Here is an 18,610-nt window from a genome sequence, read left to right on the forward strand (position 1 = left end):
TTTTTTGATAAACTAATGATAATTAAGAACGTATGATCGTACAATTAAAAACACATTTAATTCAAGATGAAATTCAATAGTTTGAAAAGTTGACATTTAAGAATTCTAACATATTAAATTATCTTTGATACATTGATGGGGACACAACCCAAGCACAGAATGGACACAATAGGAAAGGGAAAATTTTATTAACTGTGAGAAAATGCTAATACATTCAGTATAGAGAAAATAGACTTCAAAACATGCCCTAAGGGCTTACAATAGTATAAATCTAGAGATAATTTCTCCTTTCAATACCTCCTCTCAAACTTCACTTCGAACTACCTTTTACAATGCCAAAAATGTTCTTAAATAGACCCTAGAGGGTTGAGGATTAGGAATACATTCTAGAAATTGCTAGTAAGCATCCACCAACCAAATAAAAGGCTGTAGAAGTCACATTAGAAGTCGACACAAAATTAGAAGAATCTAGAAACGGTAACCAAACTTTCAAGAGGCATAACTTTTGAACCGTAGCTCCTATTGACAAACCATTTACATTTCCAAAAAGCTCTTGAAGTGCTCTATAGCCCTATGGACCAGCTTCACTCCTCCCCCATTTTTTGGCCCTATTCAAGGTCATTTAATGCCCCTAACCTAACTTTGAAGCATTCTTAGGATGTCTCCAGAAACTGAAAAATTGCGATAACTTTCAAACCGTGGGGCCTTTTGACCTGATTCTTTTTCTGAAATGTTCTAAATTACAATGACAATCTTCCAACCAATTCACACCTTCTAGTTCACCAAAATGATGGCTCAATTACATACTCCTATTTTTTTTTATATTTACACATATCCCAAGGTGATTAAAACTCTATCATAGAACATTGATATGGAACTGTGAGAGTTGGAACCTTTATTTGACCCAAATGGGTATCCAAAAATGAAAACACCTAAAATAGAAACTAAGTCTAAATACATTTATTTGGGTGACATAGGATTTCCCTTATACCTCTAGATGCTCCTGCATCAAACACCCAGGGTAAATTGAAAAGTGACCCTGTCACTTTATGAATGGTAGAAGAAATCCCAAATGGGAAACCTTAGCTGTCGATATCCAAGTTGAGTCCTCGATCAGCTGTCCTTTCCACTTGACCAAATACTCTTCATACTGCCTATTTTTGGTACTCCTAACCACACGATGATCTAGAATGTCATCTATCTCCTCCTTCTTAGAAGTAGGAATTGGGCATGACTCTAACATCAACTCCTCATCTACACCATCATCATGATACTCTATTAAGTCTGTAATGTTGAAAATAGAAGAAATGTGAATACCATTTGGCAACTCCACCTCATATGCATTTCCTGAGCCATGTTTCTTCAGAATTTTGTAGGGACCAAATTTCTTCATTTTCAGCTTGTTGTAAGTACCGGCTGGAAATCTTTCTTTTCATAAGTGTACCATGGCTAGATCCCCTACTTAGAATTCCTTATGTCTTCTCCTTTGATTAGTCCTTGCTTTATACTATTGATTCATCTTGGTAATGTGTGCCTAAACCTCTCCATGTAGATGCTTGATATGTTCAGCAAATTCTTCAACTTCAGCACTTGTCCTCTCCCCTTGCTCTATCTTCCTCAATTCTGGTGTAGTCCTTGGGCTACTTCCATATACAATTTGGAATGGTGATCTACCAGTACTCCTATCTACAGAGTTATTGTAAGAAAACTCCGCTTGCAGTAGAATCAAATTCCATCCCTTGGGCTTATCCCCAACTAAACATCTTAGCAAATTGCCCAGACTTCTGTTTAACATCTCTGTTTGGCCGTCAGTCTGCGGGTGATGTGTGGAACTGAATTTCAAGTCTATTCTAAACTTTTTCCACAATGTTCTCTAGAAATATCCCACAAATTTAGTGTCTCTGTCAGAAACTATACTCCTTGGGAGACCATGTAGTCTTACCACCTCTCTGAAAAATAAGTCTATAATATGGACAACATCATGAGTTTTGTGGCATGGAATGAAATGTGCCATTTTGGAGAACCTATCAACCACCACAAATATTGAGTCATTACCCCTTTGTGTCCTCAACAATCCAAGAACAAAATCCATACTTATGTCCTCCCATGGCTTTGATGGAACAGGAAATGGCTGATATAGTCCAGTATTGTGACTAAATCCCTTGGCAACTTGACAAATCTGACAATTCTGTACAAACTTCTTCACATCCTGTGAAATCTAAGGCCAAAAATAATGTTCTCTAAGAATGGAAATGGTCTTATCTCAACCAAAATGTCCTACCATCCCTCCACTATGTTTCTCCTTAATTAAATTTTCCCTCATGGAACTCCTTGGAATGCATAATTGACTAACCTTGAATAACATACCATCCTGAATTAGATAGTCTAACCACTTAGTTCTTTCTACAGAAATAGGCTCTCTACAAGCTTTCCATGCTTCAGCAAAATCAAGATCCTCAAGGTATAGATTCTTGAGTTCATCAAACCCAACTACTTCAACCTACATTACTGTAAGCAACAACTATCTCCTACTTAGTGCATCTGCAACCCTATTAGATTTTCCACTTCTATGCTTCAACACAAATGTATAGCTCTCCAAGAACTCTACCCACTTCATATGCCTCTGATTCAATTTACCTTAGCTATTTAGGTACTGTAATGCCTGATGATCAGTATACAAAACAAATTCCTTTGGCAATAAATAATGCCTCCATTTCTTTAAGGCCTAAACTATTGCATAGAACTCTTGATCATAAACAGAATACTTCATTTTCGCATCATTCAATTTTTCACTAAAATATGCAATAGGCTTACCTTCTTGGCTTAATATAGCCCCAATAGCACTGCCACTAGCATCACAATCCACTTGGAACACCTTTCTAAAATCTGGAAGTGCCAACACAGGTTGTTCTATCACCTTCTTCTTCAACAATTCAAAACTTCTCACAATTGTCGCAGTCCATTTGAACTCTTTTCTATCCCCTCTTATTGTGTTAGTCAGGGGTGCACATATGCCATTGAAATTCTTAATGAAATTTCTATAAAAGCTAACTAGACCATGGAACGATCTTACCTCAGTAGTAGACCTTGGAGTAGGCCATTTCAAGATGGCTTTTACCTTCTCTGGATCCATTTTGAGACCTTCAGGTGATATAACAAACTCCAAGTAGACTAACTCCTTTTTTGCAAAGATACACTTCTTCAAATTAAATAATAGTTTCTCTTCCCTTAATCTTTCAAGGACACTACCAATATGCAATAAATGTTCTGCCAAAGTCTTGCTGAAAATTAAAATATCATCCAAATAGACAACAATAAATTTTCCCAAGAACTTCTTAAGTACCTCATTCATAAGCCTTATGAAGGTGCTTGGGGCATTTTTCAATCCAAAGGGCATGACTAACCACTCATAAAGACCCTCCTTGGTCTTGAAGGCTATTTTCCACTCATCTCCTTCTTGAATCCATATCTGATGATAACCACTCTTGAGATCTATCTTTATGAAGTACTGAGCTCCACTCAAGCAGTCCATAAGATCATCCATTCTTGGCAAAGGAAACCGATACTTGATGGTTATCCTTTTTATAGCTTGAGAGTCTGTACATATCCTCCACTCTCCATCCTTCTTTGGTGCTAGTACTGCAGGTACTACACATGGACTCAGGCTCTCCCAAATCAAGTCCTATTTCAATAGCTCTTGCACTTGTCTGTTTAGCTCCTTAGTTTTAGTAGGAGTAATCCTATGAGCAACCTTGTTAGGCAAACTAGCTCCTGGGATTAAATCTATCTGATGACTAATTTGCCTTACTGGTGGCAATCCTTCTAAAACATTATTAGAGATAACATCTCCAAACTCACCTAGTAAATTTGAAACTTCAAGTGGTATTTCACTACTACCTTCTTTATCTTTCCTAGGAATCAAAGCATAGCATATGCTGATGTTTCATGCCATCTAAAAACTTCCTTCCATCAAAAAGACAAATCCTAGCACTACTACATACCTTTTCACCTTCCTTTTTCATGGGCTTCAATTTGTGGCGAACTCCATCCTTTGTTAGAGAGTATGTGTTTGCATGACCATCATGTACTACATGCCTATCAAGCTGCCATGGTCTTCCCAACAATAGATGGCAAACATCCATTGGAATAACATCATAGAGAACTTCATCATGGTAACTCCCAATTTTGAATTTCACTAAACATTGTTCACTTACCAGGACCTTATGATCATCTTTCACCCAAGCAATCCGATAGGGTTGGGGGTGTTTCTCCCTCTTGAGCTTCAGCTTAGAGATCATCTCCTCTGATACCAAGTTATCAGTGCTACCCCCATCAATGATCACATCACAACATTTATCCTCACACTTGCACTTGGTACAAAATAAACTCCTTTGTCCGGGTTTAATCTCACCACTTAGTAGGACCCTTTCATTTACCAAAATCTCTCCTCTGTTTGCATCTTCTAAATGTGATGATTGTGCATCCTCATCCACATGAGCAACCCTAGCTTGACCCTCAGCTCTCCTATCTGTCCTTCCTTATCATTAAGGGCATTCAAAGGCATGATGACCTTCTTCATTGCAATGGAAATAGGTACCATGAAAACCTCCTCTTCCTTGTCCATGTCCTCTACCTCTTCCTCTCTAATTTCCAAAGTCTTGATCTCGAGAGCGGTTGAAACCCTCGTTCCTCTGGTTCTTTCTAGTACTCACATCTTCATTCTTCTTTTGGGTTTCATTTCGACCTCCAGATGACCTACCACTACCTCTTCCTCCTTGACCATGCCCTCTTTGTCTCCCTTCAAATCTCTTATTTAGCTTCTCTTCAACTCGCAGGGAAAACTGGTATGCCTCTTCAACGTTGGTCATTCTTACTAGACTTAATTCCTCTTAGATGCTAGGCCGCAACCCACCGATATAATGAGCAACCTTCTCCTTATTTGCTTCTACATGCCCCGATCTAATCAGAAGTTGATAGAAATCCTCTGTATATTCCTGGACTAATTTTCCTGCTTGCTTTAACCCATGCATCTTCTTAAACAAATCAATCTCATAATCAAAAGGAATGAACTGCTTCTTCAATTTGTCCACCATACGATCCCACCTTGTGATCTTCTCCTTTCCTCTTCTATTTCTTTCCAATTGAACCTCTTTCCACTAGATTTTGGCATGTCCTTTCAGTTTGGCCTTTGCAAAATTAACCCTATCTGAGTCCCTGATATCCTTATACTCAAAGTATTCTTCCAATTCATTGATCCAATCAATCAACTCATCTGGTTTCAAATTTTCTGAAAATACACCCACATCAATTGTAGGTCTTTTTCCAAACTTAGTAATGGCCCTAAAAAGCCTTTCCTTTGCCTAATTTAGAACTTCCCCATCAAATTCCCCTTCTAGTCCAATTTCTTCTTCTTCATTATCGTCCTCACTTTCATCACCTGCAGTAACATTTGTTCCTCTACGGAGCTACTCCTGCAATGCTTGTACCTGCCTTTGGAGGGCTCTAACCTCCTTAGGATTAATAGCTCTGACCCTTCCACCATGCTCTCTTTGTGGAAGCATCTTCTTAACTCAAACCCACAAACACATAGTCCTGGTGCAAACTGCCTCACAGTCGGCGCTCTGTCTACACACTTAGGAAAACTGGCTCTGATAGCAATTGATGGGGACACAACCCAAGCACAAAATGGAAACAACAAGAAAGGGCAAATTTTATTAACTGTGAGAAAATGCTAATACATTCAGTACATATAAAATAGACTTCAAAACATGCCCTAAGGGCTGACAATAGTATAAATCTGGAGATAATTTCTCCTTTCAGTACCTCCTCTCAAACTCCACTTCGAACTGCCTTTTACAATGCCAAAAATGTTCTTAAATAGACCCTGGAGGGTTGAGGATTAGGAATACATTCTAGAAAGTGCTAGTAGGTATCCACCGATGAAATAGAAGGCTATAGAAGTCACATTAGAAGTCGGCGCAAAATTAGAAGAATCCAAAAATGGTAACCAAACTTCTGGAAGGCATAACTTTTGAACCGTAGCTCCGATTGACGAACTGTTTACATTTTCAAAAAGCTCTTGAAGTGCTCTATAGCCCTATGGAATATATTTTCTCATCCCCCATTTTTGGTCCTATTTGAGGTCATTTGATGCCCCTGACTTAACTTTGAAGCATTCTTAGGATGTCTCCAAAAACCAAAAAATTGCGATAACTTTCAAATCGTGGGGCCTTTTGACTTGATTCTTTTTCAAGAATGTTCTAAATTATAATAACAATCTTTTGACCAATTTACACCTTCTAGTTCACCAAAATGATGGCTCAATTACATACTCCTATTTTTTTGGCATTTACACATATCCCAAGGTGATTAAAAACTCTATCTTAGAACACTGATAGTGGAACTGTGAGAGTTGGAACCTTTATTTGACCCAAATGGGTATCCAAAAATGAGAACAGCTAAAATAGAAACTAAGTCTAAGTACATTTTTTTGGGTGACATAGGATTGCCGGTGACACAGGATTGCCCTTATACCTCTGGATGCTCCTGCATCATACATGTATCTATAGATAATGATTGTGTAAGTGCGAACTAACTTAGCCTATTTATATATCAAGTTGTTAAATTATTAAATTCATCCATGGTACAATTAATATTATTAATTTATATAGTTTTTTAATAAACTGAGATAACTAAGGGTATGATTGTACAATTAAAAACACATTTAATTCAAGATGAAGTTCAATAGTTTGAAATCAAATTATTATAAAATAAATCTCAAATGTCAGTTCAACCATGATGTACACTTATAACATGTAATATCTTCTCATGATCTTCACTATCTAGTCTCCACTTGCGATGTGCATGCTTAACTTTGACTGGATGTAGACAAAGCCTAGTAGCAATGACCAGGTGGCTATATTGTAAAACCTTGTTATTAAGTTGATAATCAGAAAAGTTTATTCCATGTTGGACTATTTTTTCTTGCTTCAAATATGTTCCCTCTATCACAACAGAACTTGCACCACAAATTTAAGTATTTTAAAATTTGATAAATATAAAGTTACTTACACACACACACACACACACACACACACACACACACACACACACACAGGAACAACATTCCATCACTTTCTTCAAGGTCATATAACTTTTTCCTCTTTTCAATACATTGCAATAAATAATAACTAACACCATAATTTCTAAGCTCAGCAATCACTGCAAAGATATCTCCTACATAAGAAGTATACATGTGTGTATGTGTATAGTACATATATAAGATAGTTCAAATTGATAATTAAATAACACTTGTTCAAATCAATTTTTATGATACTTACCTACTTTTACCAATCTAGAGATATGATTATAATCATCAAAAATCAATGAAATATCATCAAAATTTTCATTATCTTTATCGAATATATCAGTAACATCAAGTGGTACCAAAATCCATGCACCTATATATCCACATGCTTGATTGATGCATTCTTCATAATCTTCATCAATGCAACTATCACAAAAACATGAATATTCTCTTGTCTTCAATGTCCAATTGCAATTATCTATACTCAAGATTGAACATAAGGAGTGTGTATTCTCTATCCTCTTGCAACCATGCATATTTTTTCTATTAACACCTAAAAGTTCATTAAATTGAAAATATGGAAAAATTAAATTTAAAATTCAATGAATTGAAAACTAAAACTTAACAATAAAATTGTATAACTTAATTGCATAAAAATTAAACAAATGTACACATCTATACCTATTATCTCCCAAAAGACTCTATATGGTACCTGTCAACTCATTGTTGATGATGTGCCAACCTCATCTAATATAAAATGTGTCTTACACCATTCAACAACATCATGTGCATCATTTATACAAACTGCCTGATAATTCATTTGATACTTTTGTAGAGCACGTTTGATGCAAGCTCCAACACCATTGTGTTCACCTTTTTCATGACCACTCTGGAAGAAATTCCATATGTGTTTTATATTCTCATTGTGATCATATCTACATAATGCATAAAATGGTCTAGATAATTTGAAATGTGTAGCACATCCATTAGACCAAACATAATGTTTATCACAATTTATGTTTTTTTCTTTCAAATAAGAAAAGAAGATATTGAATCACTGTTCGACATAGTGAATATCGCACTCTTTATCATCACTTATATAGAAATGATATTCCTTTGTAATTACTCATGCTTGAACTGTACTCTAAACACCATCAAAATCTAACTGTGCATGTCTATAACAAACATGTACCATAATAGTGACTTGCTTAGAAAAGTAATTATCTAATTGAATTTCTTTTTGATGAACAAATGAATAGTTCTGTACAAAATCAACAACTGATACAATCATCCCAAGTGAGAAATTATCTCTCAAAGTTCGAAACTATTGTGCTTGCCACTTTGCAAAAAATGCATGAAGAATATAAGGTTGAATCAAATTCTTAAATTTGTCCATAAATGTTAGAACAAGTAACTCTTCTTCAACATATTCCAACCTTTTTATATCTTTTCCCAACTTTGTTTCATTCTTGACATACTTGTAAGTTTTGCAATTCAATTTTTTTGTTGCATCAATATTTTCAATTTTCAAAAGAAACAGAGCCAATTCACTACATGTTTCACATAATTCTTTGATACAATTTATTTGACCAGCTGGATCATCTATGTTGTCACATAGAATGGATGATATAAACTCACTTCTCCTACTAAGAGGAGCAACATGAAAACCGTATGTGTCTTCTACAAACTTTTCAAATAACTAATAGTGGAGATCAAACTCAATATGATGACGACAACAACATGTTTCAAACACTTTGTTTGACCTCATAAAGTATGGCTTCAAATTTTCAAACAATGTTTGCCCAACTTTTACATTAGGATGTTCACTGAAAAATGACACATATAACTCATGTTGTGTTGTGTCCAACCAATGTCTGTTCATATTGACCAGATGCAATCCTATGCCTAATAACATCTCTACTATTTGATGAAGGATGAGTGTTATCAATCCAAACTGATATGACTAAAGTTTTTAATGACTCTTCAATCCTATCAGAATGAGGTACTCTACACATGATTGCCCAATTTCCCTCCATAGTACTATCATCCAAAATTAATCTTCTCTTAACATATTTTCTCATTGTTTTCCTACTAAAACCCATTTCAGACAAAATTGAAGATATTTGTCTATTTTGGGTCATATTCTTATTTACAATAGACATCAACATCACTTTTCTTGCCATGGACTTATCTTTAGTTTGAGAGTATTTTCCTATGTTTCTCAAACCTTGTTTAACATTTTCAATCATATCAGTTTGCATGCTAGAAAATTTTTTCTTCTTTGATGTTGTGTCTACACCTAACAATTTCAAGACCTCTTGCAACTTCTTTTGTGTAAGCAAAAGTAAAAGTAACTGAGCTTGTTCAAGTTTTTTATAGTTATCAAATTGAGTTATGATTTCTCTTATCTTCTTATTCATTGACCTTTTTCTTAGACAAACTTAATGGTTGAATAGTAGCTGTAACTCTTCTCAATTTATCCACATCCATTTTAAGTAAATGATCTTAATTTTTTGGAGAAATAGCATTCTCTACAAATTGGGAAATATTTAGGAGTTCATCCATACTAGTTCTTGCACCTAATCCTGACCCTTCTCTAACTTCTATTACTAGAATTTCTACAAGGAGTGATCTTGAGCCTTCTCCAACATTCATTGTTTGAGATTCTATAGGGAAAGATTCTAACCCTTCTCCAACTTTTGTTATTTGAACCTCTATAGGGAGTAATCTTGAACCTTCTTCAACATTCATTGTTTAAGATTCTATAGGGAGTGTTCCTGACCTCTCTCCCATCTCCACTTCTTCTACTTCTGTTGAACCTTCTTCAACATTTCCTTCACCTTTTTGATTGGCTAGAACAAATTTATAAATAAATAAATTTAGATACAAAATAAGATTGAAACATAATTAAATTTAAAATCAAAAAAAAAAAAAAATAATATATATAATTACATACCTTGTTTAATTCAATGATAATGTGCCACAATCTTCTGAAGATTTCTTTGTTCTACTTCATTAGATCTCTTCCTTGCATATTTGTTTTGCCTTCTTTTCTTATTTCCCATTATAAAATCATTTTTAAAAAAATTAATCCTTGCCTTAACATAAATTTCATGCAATAACTATATAAAAATGTCACTGTACGAACTGGTAGTACAACTTCACTATTTTAAGTTGACTCGTCTAAAGCCAACGTCAGCATTTTTACTTTTATTATGCTCACGTAAACATAATAAAATTTACATGTTGGTGCAAACATATCCACTTCAATTTTTGGTTGCCAAATTTTTTTGGGCTAGTTGTTCATTGCAAACATATGTTCACTGCAAATATACGAAATATGTTTGCTATGAACATTACATTCACAATGAACTTACAAAATTACATTTTTTGGGTTTGTTTTTCTTTCAATTTTTTTTTTTTTGCTCTTTCAACACCCATATTTGTAGATAAATGATCTCCTACTATAAAATAAAAAATAACAAAATGTGTTGCTCAGAGCATGCTTTCCAACAACTATAATTGTAATACATATTTTAATCATTAAGACTTTCAAATATGAGTTTAACTCATCATAGGTTCATTACCGATTGAACATCAACTGATTTCAACACTTTGAAAAAATTAGTAAATTAGGTCAATTTTTTTTTAAAAATATCTAGGAAATAGCTTATTGAGTTAGCTTTCTATTCAAGAAAAAAAATGATTTATGATAAATTGACTTCAAGTTATCTATGCCAAAATGAATGTGTGTCTAAATTACAATTGGTGTCACTTCAAAACTTCATAAACTATACACTATTCAACCAAATCAAATCAAACAAAATGCATCCTCTAGATATTAGTGTTACAAATCCAATGCCAAAAGAATTACCTCATTATCTTTTCTAGAAAAAAATTTGTGTGTCAAACATACTATCACTCTTTAAAAATATTGAATTTTATTATTTACCACTTTTCGGAGGAGAAGAAAAAATTGACATACATAAATTTTTTCTAGATTAAAAAATGTGGCTAAAAAGTAGGGACAAAGTACTAAAAATCACTAGTTTATGTCATCTTAAAATTATTTATAGTTTTAGAGATATACTCACTCAAACATGAGGTTTGTTTCAAAAATATTGATTTCAATGTCAAAATTGGTCAAAAAGTGGAACCCATTATTGTGGGATCACCCTTGTCTCTTAAATCAAATGGTATTGGCCATGGGAAACTAGGAATACCTAAGAATGATATTTTTCTATATTTTTCCATGCATATAGGCTTCTTCTAAAAACCAACAACATTTGATGTGCTTGTTGCATTAGTTTGGTTATGGACAATACTTTGAGATTGCTGACTTTGAATAATGGGGATCTAAACACTAATGATAGATGATGAAGAAAGGGTAGATTGAGACATATTTTGATTAGGGACTACTGGTCTATAAGTGGGGATAGAAGTTGTAGCTTGTGTGGATAAATTAGGCCATGAGGCTAAAGCAGAATTAGACTTGATAAATTGAATTTTCCTTCTAGTTTCTACTACCTAGGCTTCATTTTCAACCTTCTCAATCTCTTTTGCTACATTCTCCTTCTCCTTTTTGGCCTTTTCTAGATCCATATCTAGCTTGGACATGGGAGGCATTATATACTTTTTTGGTACAACTTGAGGTTCAATTATCTAGATTCCTATAGCCTTACCTTTTCCTTTATTTCTTGTTTTGACAATAGGTTCTACATGGTTTGTTTGAATAGGCTCATAGGGTTGAACTTGAGCTATGATAGGATCTTTCCTTTGGCTTATGAGTATTTCTTGTTCTAGCACCTTGGCTCTCAAACTATCTATATCTCCAAAAAATTTAGCATGAAGAATCAAAGTCCTTCCAATTTTTTGTTCTGCTCTTTTAAGGAAACCATCCTTCTAAGGAAATTATCCCTTTTAATAAGAGAATTCAAGGTGGTTTGCTCCCTTCCTTTCTCCAAAGGAGCATGTTTGGCTTCTTCTTCTACAACCCATTTCTTTAAAACTCCTATATCTAAGTACACCTCTTTTGGATCTATAGAAGTTGCTTCTGAATTAGTAGGGTCATCAAGATCTATAAGATTTGTTTCCACATATGGAACCGCTCTAGGGTTAAAAGGATCTCCCATGAAATTTTTATATGACAACCTATAATTCATCTCATGTATCATACCTGTTCTATGCAATGCATCTCCCATTGATGACATATTCTTGTCTTGATAGGCTTGTTCTTCTTGTAAAGGGGTACTAAACATCCCTCCTAAGAGTCTTGTGTTTTCTAATTCAAAGCTAAGTAAAGAAGATTCTCTTCCTACCATAGGCTAGTATTGAGAGTTTACTAATACACTACCCCTTGGCTTCCAAGTAGGATTAACATTTGTCTTCTTCTTGTTTTTATTCTTCCTACTACCCTGAGGTAAATTAGCATATAACGGTACTTCTAGATTAGCTCTTCTAAAAGCTTGTGTAACTTTTCTCTTGTTTGCCATTTGTGGAAAATACTTGTCAGTAAACACTATTTTCAAAACCTTGAGTGAGTCACCACCCTATCCTAGGGAAAATATACCATAAAATATATTTTGAATCAAGGAAAAGACACAGGGTCATATGAGATAGGTTGACACACAAAAGGTCCAATCACAAAGAGCATAGGACTACAACTCTTGCTTAATAGATAAGACACATTCACAAGGTTAGTATATTTTAGTCTACACCTTTGGTACTAAGGACTTCCTCCTTTTTTAAATTCTCAAGGTTTGTCACTAGAAAAGTCCAATATAAAAATGAGAAATTACTAAAGGCAACTGACAAACATGTATACTTATATCACCAAAAATTATAGTACTTTTCACACATCAGTATGTGTTGAACAAGTCCCTAGTAGAGTCACCAATTTTTTTGGTGTTTTTACACTACTAAGTAATAAGAATACTTAATACCAAAATGGTTAAGATCAAAATAACTTAAGGATTAGCTACTTCCAATGATCAATTAGATGGTCTTTAGCTCTAGACCCAACTTCAACAAAATCATACAAGATTTTCTACTCTTTTGGCTCTACAAAACCAAGGCGGGCCCCCTTGAGGGATAAAAAGATTTAGAACTTGAAACTAAATTCACATTTTATTCATTCAATGACATTTTTTTTACAATTCTCATCCCCTACATCAAATTGGTCGTAATTCTTCTTAGATTTAGAAGTAATTATGCTAACTATAACTCATAGTTTAAATGTAAACAAGTATTGACTAGCTATAAAACTCTTCATACATATAAAGTAAAATTGATTTTGATTTTAATATTGATCTTGATTCTTATCCATGGTTTCTTTATATGCAAACTGAACTAATTGATCAGTGGCTCATCCATTAGGATTTAGAGTCTATCCAATTTATTGACCTAATTGACTATATTACAATCAATATTATTAGTAATTCTCTCTATAACTCATTCTTATGCATATCCTTATAACTACCTAGAAATCCTATCATATCATTAAACCATTTACTTAATTCATTGAATTAAAATCAATAGTTATCTGATATACAACCTATCCTAGATGCATTGAATTGAACAAGCTTTTACCATGCAATCTCAAAATAACCAGTAAATAATAATAGAGACAAGATTCAGAGAAAAAATATATGGTGACAGTTCATCTTTGTATTAATTCTCTTTGAAAATTTTGTAACATTAATAATAGAACTCAAAACAACTCAAGATAAGACACCATGATCCTTGAAAATTAATGTATTCTTAGATTTGTAAAGAAAATACATCATAAAACTTGTATCAAGGAGTGGACCAAATGAAACTTAACAAAAATAAAAGTTATACAATGACTCAGACCCTTTCTTTATCCTTGGAATCTCACTTATATTGTATGAGATGCAATAAGCTTCTGGCATAGAGAATATTGACAAATGTCTTTAAGATAGAAAGATATTTACAATATTACTGTCACGAAAGACAAAAATTAGTTCGACAGAAAGATTTCACATCATGAATATTCCTTTTTGAGGACCACTTTGTGCTACACTTTTTTTTTTTGTTGAGGGGTTCATGATTATCTTTGAAGTTGTTGGAATTCCTTAGAGGGTGTTGGTGTTTTGAAACATCATGATCTCAAATTACCCCAATTAGAACAAGATACATGTAGGGGCATCTACTTCCCATTTGCAACATATCCTTTTAGACACTGGTCTAACTATAAGGCTAGACCCTTCTTCTACTTCAAGCTTTGCAAAACCTGGGTAGGTGAACCTTAGATTCACTTATATGGTACTAGTGCTAAAATATACACTTGAATCTAACAAAGTAGATAAAACCCTTAATCTTCTAACACTTATGCAAAGATCCCAGACATGAAATAGCTAATAGCATGGCCTAAGAAATTGATAAGCTAAGTGAGGGTATCCTTTCAACACTTAAACAAAAAGGAAAATGGATGATTATAATTTTGATTTCAACAAATCCCCAAATATGTAGCAGTAAGAACAAGTTGATCCTGTAGTTGATTAGTGCCTTATCTATTGGGAAATTCAATGAATCATACATACATCTATGATACCATTGGCATATTCCATACATCAATATGTCAATTCTATCTTATCACTTTGTGAATTAGATATCGGTGTTCATAAAAGATCTCATTCTCATGAGATATCCTTCTCAAATAGCCAACCCTATCAAATACATCAAGCATTTACTTGATCCTTTATTCCAATATATATATATATATATATATATATATATATATATATATATATATATATATATATATATATATATATATATATATATATATATATATATATATATATATATATATATATATATATATATATATATATATATATATATATATATATATATATATATATATATATATATATTAGAAATACAACCTGAAGGGAATGCAAATGGGTCTCATTTCTTTGTCCCTAAACCACATAACATTGTAGATTATAGAGATTGGAGATGAGAATTTTAATGAAACTAAGAGATTCCTACTCATTTGTATTCATTTCTTTGAAACTATACATTTAGATGCATGCAAAAAATTCATAAAACCACTAAATAAGTCAGAACTATCTATATTAGCTTAACTACTATTGTTCATATAAGAGAAATATGCCAAAGAATGTGGTGGAATCACAGCTTTGGATCTAACAATGTGGTCTCACAGACAAACTAGAACCCCCTTTACAATGAATCAAAAAGAGAAAGATATAGGAAAAGAATGAAATCCTAGATCTGATTTGGAAATGACATGTGTCCACTTGAATATTCACTCTTTGTTATTGCAAAGCATCTCTCATCTTTCTACCCCTAAAATCTGATATGATTCTCATCATTATTATGTAAAAAACTGAAAATATCTCTTCCTTAATGATGAAAACCCTTGTGTTACCAAAATATCTTAAATACATCTAAAATTCTAACAAAATCTCCTTTTAACTAAACTAGAGGTGAGCAAAATTGCCCCTAACAGGATTTTTACTACCTCTAATGCTCATTCATTTCACCATTTCACTAGAAATCAAATCTAAATTGCCCCAATTGAATGAAACTAAAAAAATGGACACCTGAGACAAATCCTTGCATAAGTTGAACTAGTGGCTTCATGTGCAAAAGAAAACTCCAAAAATGGAAATTTTGTTCTCTCCCAATTTCAACGATATATAATAATGCTATAGTTTCTTACCAAAAATGCACAACATCTCAAAATAAAAAGTAGGCTCCTATCATGGCTCTGAGACTATTTTTAGCACATATTTAAATTTTACCTAAATTAAAAACTATAGGTTTAAATCAAAATTTATTAAAAAATTTCCTCACATTCAAAAAAGGGAAAATAATAAATTATTATTATTTTAGACATTTTGATTTTTTCCGAGCAAATTTCCATCTAGGTCAAACTTGTTTGACTTTTTGTGACACATATCATGTTTTGATTCATCCATTTCCCCTCCTAATTTCTATCCGGATCAAACCTATTTGACTTTTTGTGACATGTGTCACATTTTGATTCATCCATTTCCTACTCAGTCATTTGACAATTGCCACTCGGGCATCACTTATTATTGTCCCATTCATCCCTATTCCACCACATGGCAACCATGTCACTGGTTGCTATGTTTCCATCCTACTCAACATGGTACCACATCATTGCAACATAGTGATGTCATGACACATGCACCTCAGTCCCAATCAGTAGTGCCATGTCAAAACCTTGTCATCCTACCACATCATTAGCCACTATGTCACATGACACCTTAGCATGGTGCCACATCATCATGATATAGTGACATCACAACATGTGACACTATCTACCATGTCACCAACTCAGGAAGTGTGCTAGTTCTGGGTCACCCTACCACATGTCACTCCATGACTCATCCTTCTACCTCTACATCATGATCTCATTTTTTGGTCAAATCTAGTCAACATGTCACATCATCATTGATGTCATTCAAAATTTTACCATGTTCTAAGAGCCCCACCATAGGAGTTAGTGGCTTGAAAATCCTATGTCTTTCAAGACATCCCATAAAGTGAGTGTCAATGGTTATAAACACTATAAAGAACCTCTTCCCACTCAATGTGGGATAATGCTCATACAAGTTCTTGTGAAAAAGCTTCTATGGTACCAAACACAAAACCTCCCTCTTGAAAATGGAAACAACTATATTGAGCATCTTAGCTCATGGAAACTTCATAACATTGGCATGATCACTTTAATCTCATAATACAAAGTCAAAAAATTTATGTCTAGTGTTTCCATCTAGACTAAATCAAAGAAAACCATAATTAAAAGGCTCACAAACTTATGGCTCCAATGATGTCTTTGGTAACTATTCCACCATTAGATATCTTGTTGTATTCCTTCTTCAAACATAGGTAAAAAAGAAATGGGATCTAACATGATTTGATATCCTCTCCAGGCAAAGCATTATCACAACTATAGATTCTACTAGAAAAGTGTGGAAGATTAGGATAGAAGGTAGTACACCATATTCCTTGTAGTGCATTAAAGTTAGTTATTGCAACAATTGGTGGTCTATCCTTCCTTGCATTGGGTTCTAGTCCTTGTTTATTTTGAATAAATCATATTCTAGCATGGGTGGTCCCAAAGAATTTCAATTGTTGTAGTGATGACATAACAATGGGCTTTATTGACTCTAAAAAATATATTCAAAGTGCTTGCTTCATATTTTAAAATACATTTCTACCCACATACATTTTGTTTTCAAATTTTGACCCCTACATAGGAAATTGATGATGAGCCCAAAGTCCTCCCCATTTGAGAGCTCTATTTAATTTTTGGCGTCACTCCCCTATAGGGTCACCACTATAGGTGAATAATGGAACCTTCTATCAAATAGCTCACATGGCTTATCTATGTTTTCAAAAATAGATCACTAATCTTGTCTTTTCTTTTTGATGATCAAGCTAATAATGAAAGCTTATGTCAAACAATTCACACACTCCCTTCATTTTACTATTTGGCAAATGTAACATTGAATTACCTTCCTCAATTTGCTCATAACTTCAAGAAACACTTTCCAATATTATTGGTTTTGTTATCCTCACATTAATGATCTCAATGCTAGGGGCACAACATGTACAATCAACCTGAATTACTTCTTTCACTTTCTCATCAATCTGGTCAAACATGCTACCATACACTTCCTACAAAGAATGGGTACTAAAAAATTGATTGATTTCATGATGTATTTTGTTATATTTCCAAGTTTTTTCATATTTCGCACCATAATTTAGTAGTGTCTCATAAACCTATTCCTTTAAAAAATGGTCCACTACGTCAATCTTTTCTAAGTAAATCATCTTTTGGAGAAATTGCATTGCACAAAAAGAACATCTACATACCAAATAAAAGGTTTCCTTGATTTACTAAGAGATCCTTTTAAAGAAAAAATTAAACTCTTCAACATACACCATTTGATTTGAGCCATCTAATTCTTATTATGTTCAATCAACATACACTTTAAGCTTGAACCATCTCCTTTGTTAGAAGGCTCATATCCTCATATTTCTTATCAAATTGATGCAACTAGTTGGGCCCCAAAGTGGGTTTAGCTAAAATAAATTTTTTTTTCAAATGACAAACATCTCAAACTAGTCTACTAAATGTATGGCACTAATTAGAGAAAAATTTGAGCATTGATCAAAAATTTAAAACTCATTTTTAATCATTCCTATGAACTACCAATTTTGTGCCAAGGGGTCCTCCAACTAGCCTTAAAAACTAACCAAAACACCTATTGAGTTTTGAAATTAGACACATTGATCCTCTATTCCACATACTCTTACCCTACCATACCTTGTGCCATGATGAATTCTTAGTTAAAAGGTATTGATCGTCAAATTTTTCTTCCTAGAACTGCCTGCAAGAAAACATGTCAGAAAACCATAAATTGTGTTTGATTTTGGCTTTGCAAACAAGTCAAACTAACAATTGGGGCCACAAAAAATGGGGTATTGGTTCATTTTCAT

Source organism: Cupressus sempervirens, chromosome 1 (genome assembly GCF_028749045.1).
Source record: "Cupressus sempervirens isolate cs-2001-9-10 chromosome 1, ASM2874904v1, whole genome shotgun sequence".
NCBI classification, from domain to species: domain Eukaryota; kingdom Viridiplantae; phylum Streptophyta; class Pinopsida; order Cupressales; family Cupressaceae; genus Cupressus; species Cupressus sempervirens.